The sequence below is a fragment of the Lucilia cuprina genome, chromosome 2, assembly GCF_022045245.1.
Source record: "Lucilia cuprina isolate Lc7/37 chromosome 2, ASM2204524v1, whole genome shotgun sequence".
In the NCBI taxonomy this organism is placed as follows: domain Eukaryota; kingdom Metazoa; phylum Arthropoda; class Insecta; order Diptera; family Calliphoridae; genus Lucilia; species Lucilia cuprina.
The window spans coordinates 52424840-52438390 of record NC_060950.1 but is presented as its reverse complement, the minus strand read 5'-3'; the positions used below and the strand labels follow the sequence as shown (position 1 = coordinate 52438390).

The 13551-nt window shown below is 29.7% G+C and overlaps 1 protein-coding gene across 3 annotated transcripts in view; it reads right to left on the bottom strand.

Moving 5' to 3' along the window:
• The window catches only part of LOC111676604 (solute carrier organic anion transporter family member 4C1), a 58961-nt gene that overhangs the window by 22477 nt on the left and 22933 nt on the right, over positions 1–13551 (bottom strand). The window contains exon 2 of one of the 3 annotated variants that reach the window (XM_046945184.1): positions 10285–10317. The exons of the other annotated variants lie outside the window; for them this stretch is intronic. The gene's annotated coding sequence lies outside the window, so the exon portion shown is untranslated. The remainder of the gene's footprint in view (positions 1–10284; positions 10318–13551) is intronic. 3 annotated transcript variants of the gene reach the window in all.

Sequence of the window (13551 nt, the reverse complement as noted above, 5' to 3'; positions counted from 1 at the left end):
TTGCAACTAAATGGATACATACGAGTGCATACCTCCGAATAGATAAATACAATTTGTATGCGGAATGTAAGGGCATTTAAAGGTACGATTGTTGTATATTGGATGTCACTTATATCAGTGTTGATAAGGTAGAGGTTTTAAGCATTTAGTAAAAAAAGTAAGGTCTAAATAAACACAAGAAATTTTCTGTATTCCATACTTTCAGAGTTGTATTTTGCTAGTTTCAAACTTTACATACAAATATTACCTAAAGAAAATAAAAATTAGTTTGACATTTTTTATTGTCATCACTGTTGAGTAGACACAATAGAGTCGTTAAAGTATTTATTACATGTATTTATGTATATATTTTTCATTTTAGCAATTGTCAGATATTACATACAGTCTAGCAGACTGACTGCCTTTAAGGCTATCTGTCATTCTTTTTTATGACAATCTTAATCTTTTACCCTCTATTTTACGAGTATTACTTTAACTCAGTTTCGTTTCCTTTTTATGTTCCTTTTTTTCGCATTAGACAGTGAAAATAACACCACCACTGGCATTACCAACTTATATTTTGTTTAGACTTTTCTTTTACTTCCTTATTTAGAATTAGAAACGACATAAAAATAAAATAAAGTTGACAAAAAGATAAAGTTCAATGAACTAATCGTAATTCAGTAAAAAATTATATATAAAATACATCATCTATATGTACGAAGTAACATTAGCTAAATTTGAACAGCTATAGAATACATATTGTATCGTGTTTATTTTTTAAGTAAATTTACATAAATATGTACGTCACAATAATACTAAAACAGTGTTGTTTGATGTTATTTGCAAAGTACTTAATAATCTGTTACATACTTTTATAAAGAACTAGTTATGTGATTTTTATTTAACATGAGTTTTAACTTATAACAACATTAAAATCGGTATAAAACTTTTCGTTTTGTAAAAACTAATCTAGACTATTCTCGTTTAATCCTAATATAGAAAACTGGGGTTCTGACTTAACGCCTATGAATGAAATGGTGTTTGATTGAGGGATGTCTGGACACCCAAATTTAGCTAGTACGACACGATATCAGTGTACACAGCACAGTATCAGTACTCTTTCGTAGGCTTTTATGGTTACTGGGTTGAGAATTACTATCAAGTCCAGGGACGTGTCGATTAATTAGTTTTTGGACTAACCTATAATATAGGCTATAGTTTTATTTTACCGATAGATCTGCATATAATGGCCATATCTGCTCATTTAACTCATCCGGATATTGGTGGTCAAGCTTATACCTCCAATCTTTTTAAAGTCAGATTGTCTTGTAAGAGCGAATGGTGTAGACTTAACCTACCAAGCGAATATACCATCAGACTCTTTACAGATGATTCGAAAATAAATTGCGGTGAAGTTTCTGGTGTCATCTGTGAAGAAGCTGGTATAAGTATTAATTGTCTTCCCAACAACTGTAGTGTTTTCAGGCTGAAATATTTGAGATCATTTCAGCCTACAGGGTACTGCACGATCTCAATATTCGTGCAACGTAGTCATTTTTGTCTACTGTCAGGTGACACTTCTTTCTATAAACTCCGTCAAGGCTGGGTCACCTGTCTGACATAAACTTAATTTGGATAACTGCGCATAGGTACAATTATGAAAATGAACAGGCAGATAAACTTACTAGAACGGGATCTGCTCATGATAACTTCAACGCCGTTTCAGTAGCAACTCCGTTATGCTTTACTAACAGCAGCATTCTCAGATTCATTCTTCAAAAGACTTAAAATAGAAGTGAACGGGCCAAGTGGTTCTGTCAAAACGGAGTCCCTTTGAACCCACATAACTGTTCGCGTGAAGCGAACAACCACGATAACCAACCTCATGTTGGTTGGATGGTTATCGTGCTAGTATAGTTTCATTATGTATAGATATTATGTTGAGTTTATACAGGTTCTTGGACGGAATGCTAGTCCCTTAGAATGAACATCTGTGAAACGGCTTAATTTCACTGCTTACTATTTCAACTACAGGTTGGGTAAGATATGATCTACCATCGCCACTTTGTGACTTACAAAGTATTTGTCAGGATTCATTTCATTCATTTGGGGAAAGAACTGTGTTATGACAAATGAAAATCACTATTATGCTCTTGCTCAGGTCTAGCATTTAGAATAGAACCCTGATAATCTAGGGTCTTAAAAGGAATTCTAAAACTTCTTATAAGGTACTAAAATCAAAGTAACTGCAACGGCAGTTTTGTTGAAAAAGAACAATTACGAAACATTTTACTCAATTGCGTAAAAATATCAAGAAAATTGTATTATCATGATCTGCTCTGTATTAAAAATGTTAAAACTAACTATTCGCAAGTTATCGCAAATAGGGAATTTAAGATTACAAGATAGTACGAAGCCGACTATCTATCTTTTATGACTAAATTTCGAAGTTCGTATGATTTAACCTATTCTTGTTTATACATATGTATATAGATCTAGACAGTCTCAATAATATATTCACAAAAGTATAACAAGGTTACCCAAATAAGTGAGGAATCATGGTAAAGGTATTATCAGTAGGCTTCATTTTGAGTAGCCTAGGTTACCTAGAATTATATGTTTGTGGCCTAGGAGACTTAAAATGGTTCAATTCTAACTGAGTTTGAGAAAGAGATTGTTTAAGTAACGATATAAATACGGATCTTAATATAGGAGTTATGCTACAGTGGTTCTAGGAGAAGATCTTAGTTTAACTAAGGGCCGAATTTATAATAAAATTTATTTTAATATTAATTATATATGCAATTAGTTTTAAAGAAAGTATTCAATAAGGTTCCATCTTGATTTCGAAACATTACAGGCTCTTATTGATATACTACTTTAGGTTTAGAAATCAAATTTTGTATGGAAATTGTGTTTTTAAAAGTTTTTATAAATTGAAATGTTGTTTATGAATCTGGAGATATTATTAAATTAATTTTAAAATTATGGCCTGACAAACTCAGAACGTGTGGAAATCACGTTCTTAGTATATACATATGTATATAATATGCCAAATTTATGTGTATAAGATATGACAACTGATTTGTAAGTTATTATTATTTTTAAATGTGTAATTATATATAAGTTAAGTGAATCTAAATGCCTTTTTTAAACATTAAAATAATTAAATTTATTTTCTAATACTCAAATGTTTATTTTATGGTTATTACTTAAATTTTTTATTTTTTATTTTTTTTTTTTTTTTTTTTTTTTTTGCATATCACATTTAACCAACCACACGAGTCAAAAACAAATGTATAAGTATTGATGTTTCAGAAATGTTAACTTCATGAGTCATTAAAGCCTGTATTTTATTAGTCAACTGGTTACAAAGCTGTTAAACAGAATTTATATTCCTATAATAAAACTGGTATTTTTCACATATTAATGAAATGTATTTAAATTTTTAAAATAAAACATTATTTTGGTCATTGAGCTTGTTTTTAAGATGTGGACCAGTGAATCCGTTATTATATAAATAAAATATAATAAAACGTGTATTAAAATTGTTGCTACCGGAACAAGTGTGTGAATGTCTTTAAAAAAACTTAATTTTAATTCAACATACATAAATATATAACATCATAAATACATACAATTTGATGAATGTGTAAAAGCAACTTTATCAAATTTTTAACGCCCATTTCAAAATCAATAATAGATTTAATTTATGTAAGATGTCAGTCGTAACTTAAAAATTGCCACTTCCGTCTGTAACTCATTGACAAGAGTTGTCAAATGTGTTTGCGGGTCAAAAATCACAAGATTTAAGTTAAATACAACAATAACAATCGTTAAAAATTACTTTTTATATTATTTGTTATGACAAACGAATTTGTATTTAAACAAATGACTTGCACCAATAAATAAATGTTAAACCTCTTGTTTTTTAAAAGATAAAAAATCTCCTCTACAGTAGCTAAAATCCGTATGATGGTACATTTTTCCGAAAAATATATGAAATTACCTTTGCATTGAGGTCCAAATTCCGAACGCAGCTAAATTATATTTCCATTGAAATATATTTTCGATTTTAATTGAAATGTTATTTAATTTATTTGTTAAAATCTGTCCTATATGAAAATCAATAAGAAACACTTAACACAAATTTAAAATGATTTTTATGACGTTACATTTCTCTTTTTTTTTTAATCGAAATATATACACATGTCATTTAAATCAATTTTATTTGTTAAAATATTGTTTTGCTGCAGAAATCAATTGCAGTATTCGTCGCCAGTGCTGTAAAGGATCTCTTACTCCGTTGTGTTTAATTAATTTCAATTGTTTGACTAGAAATTGTGAATTGAAAGTTTCATTTAGTAATAGTTGTTTAAAAATAGCAATTGAAATTAAATCAAAATGTTTAGCTAAATTTAAAGTAGTTACGCCCACTGCCACTCCAATTTTGAACCATAAAATAATAGTGTTCATCAGAGGAGGTGATCAAAGAAAGAGAAGGGTATCAAAGAAACCGGTGAAAGATTAGGGATTAAATTAAAATTAATCCTTGATAGTTGTTTTTTTAATACTCAATCAGCTAATTTTGTTGGCTAATTTAATCGCCCAACGGAGGTGGTTTAAACTTGAGCATGAAATATGAAAGTGTAAACAGCTGATGCCAAAAAATTTATAAAATTTTTATGAAAATAAACATTAAAATGTTTGATTTATCGATTATTAACTGGGGGACTTCACAATATATTTTTTTGTTTTAAATTTGAGTTTTCATTAATTTTTTTATTACATTCAGAATTGTCTTCTTCTTTTTTATAAAACATGCATTGTTTTGATAACAAACAGTGACGTTTTCTGTTGTTTTGTATGGCAACACTGCGATGTTGAATCTTGTACTCAAAAACATTAAATGCGGGTTTTTGAGTTGGCAATCAAATGTCAATTAATAATCACATTAGTTAATATAAAAATAAATTGATGCTAATGTTAATCCCTTTTGATGTTTTTGAGTACAAGATTAAACTTTGCAGTGTTGCCACACAAAACAATGTTATCAAAACAATGCATGTTTTATAAAAAAGAAGAAGACAATTCTGAATGTAATATGAAAATTAATGAAAACTTAAATTTAAATCCCTATAATTTATACTAATTGATAAATAAAACATTATATTTATTTTAATAAAAATTGTGTAAATTTTTTTTGGCATCAGCTATTTACACTTATGTATTTCTTGCTCACGTTTAAACCACCTACATTGGGCGCTTAAACTAGCAAACAAAATTAACTGATTGAGTATTCAAAAACAACTATCGAGGATTAATTTTAATTTAATCCCTAATCCTTCACCTAAAGATTGACCCTAAAGGGGATTAACATCAGAATTAATTTATTTTTAGATTAACTAATCTGATTATTAATTGGCATTTGATTTCAAACTCCTTACTATTTTCAACAAAGGTTCATGTTGTTGTAACAGCTAAAACTATACAATAATCTAGTTTCAGTTGATGTTCCGAGGATGATTTGTAGGCAGCCCTTTACAGTTCTTGACAGCTTTGGATATTTCTCCACTATGTATCACTAAGCGAAGGTGACCACACTGGGCCAGCATAATTATTTACCTACCGACCAATCTTTTTTATAAGTAACTAACAAGGTTTCTTTATCCATACTTCAAGTAATGCCGGCTAGCGCTCTGAGGACATTGTTTCTACTTCGCAAATTTGTGCGTGATTGCAGGGCACCCCCTGAAATTTTGAATAGTGTATAATCGGATCGCTCGGGTGATAAAAAGTGTTGTTGACTACGTTGTTGTTGACTATTGCAGGTTACGTGCAGTGAAGAACTGATGTATTGGTTTAACTATTCACAAGAACACATAACTAATCAATAAAGGTAAAAGTGTCCCATTCATTAGAGAACATTTAAATTATAGTTATCAGGTTTAAGTATTGACCATTAGCTAAAGTAATTTGAACTCACCTGTTATGGAAAATATTGTTTTTTATCGATTCGATAGTTTGGATCGGTCATACAAATGCCATTCTGAGATAACAGAAGTACGTCGTTGTTACCAATTTTCCGACTAAATTTTGCAAAAATAAATCCAGAATAAAGTCTTTAGTGGACGATCATTGATATAAGGTCATACTGGCACCTATATTAGCTCTAAACTCCATGGTAATAAGGTCGAAATATTTTCTCAATCTCATTTACTATACCTTCCCTAAATCAGTCAACATTTTATCGAGTTTATATGGGTTGCGGGGTTTAAGCATTTCAAGGATATTTAATTGCCAATGACTGTTCAATTAATAAGTCATCCATGGACAAAACTGTATCATCAAAGAATAATTTTTTGATATATCTATATAATATGATCAAAGAAACTCAGTAGTGAATTTTAGATATTGTGCTCTAGACTCGTAATAGTTACTGCAGAAGCTATTAAGATAAAGGAGAATTCCTACTAGAGCATATACTAAGAAAATAAAACTGTTTAAATTAACCGTAAGGTAAGTTTAAAAGGGGATGTATATTACATCAAATCCGAAGAAATACACCTAGGCCGCAATCGGGCCTGTTCTGCGCTCCTTATCATGAGAAAAAAAGGAGAAACTATTTTAAAGTGTTCAGAAACTCAGTATCCTGAACGTAATTGCTAAGAATCTTCCAATCAGTATTAGTCAGGAATATATTTCCGGAATAACATCACTTTCAAGATACTTGTATCTAACTTCGACGAATGCCTGACAGTGGCAAAGAAAGTGCTCCAGAGTTTCACTGTCCACTCCGCATGCTCTACATATATACGTCTAAATCCGCACGTCCAATTTTGCATAAATGTGCTCGTAATCCTGTGTGTCCACATTTAGAATACGTACTATCATACTAACTTCAGACTTGCTAATTAACTGTTGATTCTCTTAGGACCGACAAAGTATATTTTAGAAGGGCATCAAAATTATTCAAGTGGTCTTCTAATATTTTCCGTACCCGTAGGTATACGTTGCACAACGGATAACTTTAAATTGGGAGCCCGAGATGAAGATCTTAAAACAGAAATATATCACCATTCTGCTAATCACAACACTAGCTGCCAAAAAGTCGGAGCAATATCAGAATGATGAATTAGAATAAATATGATGCCCGACAGCCAGAAGGCAGTTAGGAAGATATCAGATGTTAAAGTTAAATCTAAAATCGTATTGGATTATACTAAAGCTCGAACCGAATACCTTCTCAGAGATAAGATATGCATAATATGGTTAACAGGCCTCTCGGAAGTAATTGCTTTAAAGGAAAGGTCGCTAGAGGTAATAAAGCAGGAATTATAAAACTATCCATTCCAGGAGGTGTTGAAATTAATAAAAAACAGAGATAAGATGAAAATTTAGAATACTACCATAAAAATGAACTGAGGAAGTAATTAAACATAAGCCAATTATAATCCTCAAATTTATTTGTAATTAATTAAAGTTTAAATTTTCTGACAAAAACGAATTTGGGCATCATTGATATTAATAAGTAAGTTCTGGACATCAGCTGAATAATTATAAAAAAATGCGTTAGTGAATCATTAATTTAGGTTTTCCTGTCCAAGAAAAGAGAAACTTTTAAAAACAGACAGTCATTGTTGTACGTAATAATATGTTTAATTTAAAAACAAACGAAAAATCATTATTCATTGTCTCCTTTTATAAAATTGTTCAAAAGACCAACAATTAATGAAGACAAAAATACAAATGAAATTACAAATAATTTTCCTACTTGCAGGCAAATTGAAATGCAGTTTAGTCAGGCGAGTCATAACCATATTCATGTCTTGAATTTTTAATTGTGTCTTGATTAAATTTGTTTAATTAATTGACATTTTTGCCATTGTTTTTAAAGCTGTCATACGACAGCAAGAACATAATAAAAAATTAATTAAATTAACATTATTTTATAGAAATTTTAAATCTTTGTTTTTTTTTCTTAAAAACATTAAAACGACATTAAGTATTATCAGTGATTTTCGAAATTATTTATTTAAATTTCTATACAAAATAAATATACAGTCATATTCTATTAACACATAAACATCCGAAAAATATTAAACCACATTTATACTTAGTTCATCTGACGTTGTCTTCTAAATAATACTTGAAACTAAAACTTGACACATGTTTCTTAATACCCGCAGTCTTATCAGTGAATTTTAAATAATTGTTGTTTTTCTAGTTTAAAGTTTTTTATTGTTTACTTTTTTATGAATTTTTTAATTCATAACTTTTCGTATTTGTTTACACAAATGTTTTGTTATTTGTTTGTATTATTACTTCATTTATAGTTTAATTTATATTATTAAATATTTACTTAATGAAATAAACACTTTTTGAGAATAAACAAAAATACAAAAAATTTAGTTAGAATCATGGTAGTCATGGTTTACTTGAATAAATCGATATGTTTTTTTGTGGAGTTGTTAATGTAAGTTTAGGATGTTTCGAGAAATTTTTAGGAACTTTAACTTTAAAAGGACGGAATGTCAACCCAAATGAAGCCTGTTACATGAAGAGAACGATGTCAGTGACCTACAGGGTTAATTAATTGGCTGAGTTCAGTGTATATGAGGCCATTAGTACTAGGTCAACCAAAGCTTACTTTTCAGATCGAACTACACACTCAGCGGAGCGTTTGACGCACCAAAGGCCTAATTAAAAATCCCATACAGACACTGGAATAATGGAACAATAAATCCCAGTTGGATTCATTGTTAAGTTTAAACCCCCTCCGGGGGCATGGTGTTATTGCAATCCCGGGGAATAAAAAGGTGGCCAATACCTCCAATCTGACCGGGATTGAAAAATTGGTTACAGTGTACTGTTTGGCTTAGTCCTTGCATAAATTGCCAGAGGTCAGACCAGAGCACCGCATGATCTGGTACTGTGGTGGCTGTGGTTTAAAGTTTAAACCCAAATTCGCGGGGAGAGTAAAATTGTATTTAATATGGTTCAAAAGATGACAACCGTCAGGTTTTTGTCGCTTATATTGTCGATAACTAAGAATTAAAATTTCATAAAAACTCTTGGAACAATGGAACGATGCAAGTATTCCTAGCGGTCTTACAGTTTTATACACAATTGAATTTAGATAAATGTGGACCATAATGGGTGAAAAGCAAAATGATAGAACACTTTCTCGGTCATTACCAGACTTTTGTCAATCATATTCCTCATATTTAATTCCTTAGTACTTGATTTATACGGAAGAGAACTTGAGGTTATAAACCTAATGTATATATGTAAAACCTTCCGATAAGACGAAGTATGGAAGGTTGGACGACTGAAGATTCCTTTTATAGATCGCCAACATTTATTGGAAAAAGGGGCATTTAACGGACTTTATAGTACGGAAATACTAGTATGACCCATTATAATACTCTTGAAATGATTCGTTTAAGAAATGTCAAGGTCCTTTTCTGGGAACTAATTAGTACAAGCAGAAGATACATGAATTTGAAATAGCGGACTACTATGATAATTCCGACGTCAATGTCGATCTTTAAATTGCAAAATTCGTTGTAATTTCATTTCCCCGAAAGTATATTAACTTGATAAAGTTCAGAGTTGGGTCTCTATATCCAAATAATTGAAACATTTGTATGTTGAAGTTGAAAGCTTTATTAGACGTTCAATATCCACGTAATTAGTATTGTACAATGGTCCGAGATTTAATTCTCAGATTCTTCTTACAATCATATAAGTAGATGGTGTAAATTTCAGCCTGAAAATGTTACATTCATCAGGCAATTTATTACAAATCAAAAGATAAATTCGACTTTATATAGCGGTTAGGGACAATAAAATGAATAGATTTATATTAGTATAATTTTTAATATTATTTATTTGTACTGAATTTCATTTTCTTAAGGGGACTTTGTATGCGATCTAGAGTCAAGCAAGGTCCTTAGCAAGATCATCAAATCTTGTATAAAACATAGTTGTGTCATTTATGAGCTTTTCAGTAGGTTCTGATTTAAGTGGGCTAGGTGAAATAATGACTAGGTCCATTATAATTACCCTGCATCAAAAAAAATCGTATGTACCGAATTTCTTACAATTATCTTGTCCAGACGGACATAGGGACATGGCTTAATCTACTCAGAAAACCAATCTATTAGAATACATTAGTGTGATACAAACATTAGCACAAACCCAATTAGGATATAATTATTTTAACAATATCTACCGGTTGACTTATCCGGCCTTAAAATCTTTACAAAGATTAACTTAATCTAATCTATATTAACTTACACAACTTTTATTTCAAAATCCTTAGAAAATTACCTGGAATATAAAAAGGAAAAGTAAATTTATTAAAGAATATGGTAATGGACGTGAATGGAAAGTTTTTATAAAAAATTTAAATTAAAATATTAATACTATACACGTTTTTTATGTTTTTATATACATATGTAGTGTTTATTTAGAAATTAGAAATTCGATTAGTGTTTATTGAAAAATAGAATATATACAGTCCTAATGAAACAAATTATCATTCCTAAGCTTTAATGTATTGTCATGTTCGTAGTACCAAGTAAATGTACTACTCATGTTATTTTACTTATAAATATTATTGTTAAATTATTTTCTTTTTTTAATTTCACTTTTTGTTATTATGGGAAAATATTTACTAATTAATAACATTTCTTTGTAATTTCGAAAATTATAAAATATTTTCAAAACAATTACAACTATCAACTTATTTAGTTTTAATTATCTTACACAGAAGTATTGAATTGTAAATTAAACTTAGAATTTCATTTTGACATTTTGTTTTGTTTATTATTGGTTTGTAATAGTAATTAATAACTTTAATAACAATTTCTCAACACGCATGGGAATTTTTATTTCATTCATCAAAATATCATATAAAATCAACTGTGGTTTACAGCTAAGAAAAGTGACAGTAATTATAATTTAACGAATTATAAATGCACGCTATTCAAATCATTAAATGGATTAAGAATATCCATTTGATTTGATTTATAACTTTTTAAGAGATCAATTTATTTGGTCCATTTTTGACCAACTTTCTCATTTAATTTGTTTATTTTAATATAGAAAGTCTGTAAAATCGTTATATCAACTTAAAAGCATATCAAAAATTTAAAAGCACAATTGTTTGAAAATTTTTTGTATGAATAATGTAGAGTGAAGTATTAAAATCTACTTTTGTCACTTATGTCACCAACAAATCAAAACCGTAACTTGTTAATACAATAACTAAATGACGATTCATTTGTACACATATGTACATATATATTTTTATGATATAAATACATATATATATATACTTTAATATACACCTAACTGTAACCGGTTTCTGCATTATATAAATAAAAATTTGTATTTGTAAACAAACATATAAAAACCAAAAGTAGTTATGTATACATTAGGCCTGCTTTATATAACTAAATCTGGTTTTGATGGGACTATAAGAAATATGACAATTGATTTTTGAACAACTTAACAGTTCGACAGGACAGTCCTGAACTACCTTAATTGGAATAATTATTCTACCAATTAGGGTTAACCTTAGCCACAAACTGCCTTACGAGAAGGCGCAAGAGACAGCCAATAAGCTAATCCGAAGGAGTCAATGCTTAAGTTTGTTTTTTAAGTGTCCACTTGATGACTAACTTCGCTCCCTCTTACAAAGTGAATGTCTGCTTTTTGAGGACTTGGTTAAAATATAAATCGAACTCTTCAAAATTTTAAAGAGAGAATAATGTTAAAGGATGTTAGGGTCGTCAATTATAGACCGAAATTCAGAATTATGAAATTTCATCACTCTATATTATGCATTTATAATTATATTATAATTTGGCTTCAAGTATGCGGGGGCCAGATTACAATAATATACAGGAAAACAATGTAGCGTGTGAAATGTAAGAAACCGGAGCATATATGAATAGGAACATCAGTATATTAAACTCACTATTCATCAAGGCTCAGGCCTTGACTTCTTATATACAAAATTCATTAATAAACAAATATGCGAGAGCTCTTTGGAGACCCAAAGATAACTACGCAATGTATAAATCTATGGATTTGGATATATATGAACTAAGAATGTACGTCAATAATGATTTGAAATGTATCCTCCTTCTTCTCGTTGTACCGTAGTTCCTTATTGTGTCCTCTGATAAAACCTAAATGTTTTGATACTTATTTCTTTCAAAGTCTTTAAGATCTAAGCGACATTAATCCAACTAAGACAATAAAGTGGCTAAAACTTACGAAGCTATCGGAGCAGAACACGATTATTATTACAATATCGGAGGAAATGTCACCGAGGATCAGCAAAGTTGCTTTGTAAATTCCCATAACTTGTGAGTTCTTCCTTAAACCGATCCTATTTTCAATAGTAAACAAACTATATACGTCAAGGCCTGTTGTTGGGCAGACATGGCTGGATCGACTCAAAATCTAATAGGAACTCAGAATAATATAATTTTGTGGATATGTGTTACAAACGGTTTGATAAAATCAATAAACTCCACATATTTTTAAACGGTGGGTATACAAATTGGGTTAAAACCGTTACATACCATATGTCTTAAAAATATTTTAAAACGTCAGGAATTCTTTGATGATCTAGCTGTATCCGTCATATATCGGTTATACATATATTTTTTCCCTGTTGATCAGAAATTGATGATAATGATAGTAGTAAAACCGGTAAAACAATTTTGATAAAATAATTTCTTTTCTTAAATTAAATTATTATTTCTTTCGAAATGATGTATTGTTCTCATACAAAAAATTATTTTAACAGTCAGATTTACTACCGGTTAAACGATAATCAGATATTGAGATTGTGGCCCTGAAAGTATCATGTAAGACTCAGGAGTATCAAGGTTTTGCCATCCCTGGTTTAGACTCCCGTCCCATCCGTTCTCTATTACACAATATTTTGACAGTAGTATAATGTAGCTTGCCATTTAATAAGAATTAATATCATATGGGACCTCTAGAAAGCAACATTAACTAGCCATAATTTTCAATCGATTTCTGAAACTGGTTGGTTTTTTTTTGGAACTGGCACAGTCCTAATATACATAAAAGTAAATAAAACAAAATTATTGCCAACAGCATTTGTTTGTTAGAATGTAGAGTAAATTATGTGAGATTTTGTTTGTTTTATTATTTTTATTTGGTTGTATACGTGTTGTATGTGTGTTCATATATATGTATGTCTAAATATTTCTATAGGAACATACGAATATTTACAATTACTTTAGAAGTTTCGGCTCTTAACAGCTTTTTAACAAAATAATTTTTTTGCTTTAAATTACACCAAGTCCTCATTTAATAAGGCAGTAGTAATTTTATAAAAAATTAATATATAAATTTCTTGGTTCTAGATGTTTTTTAAGTTATTCTAGAAATCTTATACAAGCTAAATAGACTGAAGTTTATGACCTTCTTTATGCCTCTAAATATTCGGAAATAGATTAAAATCAACTGCCACTTTAATGTCTCAAAGTAATCAGTAATGTAGTTATTTTCAAGATT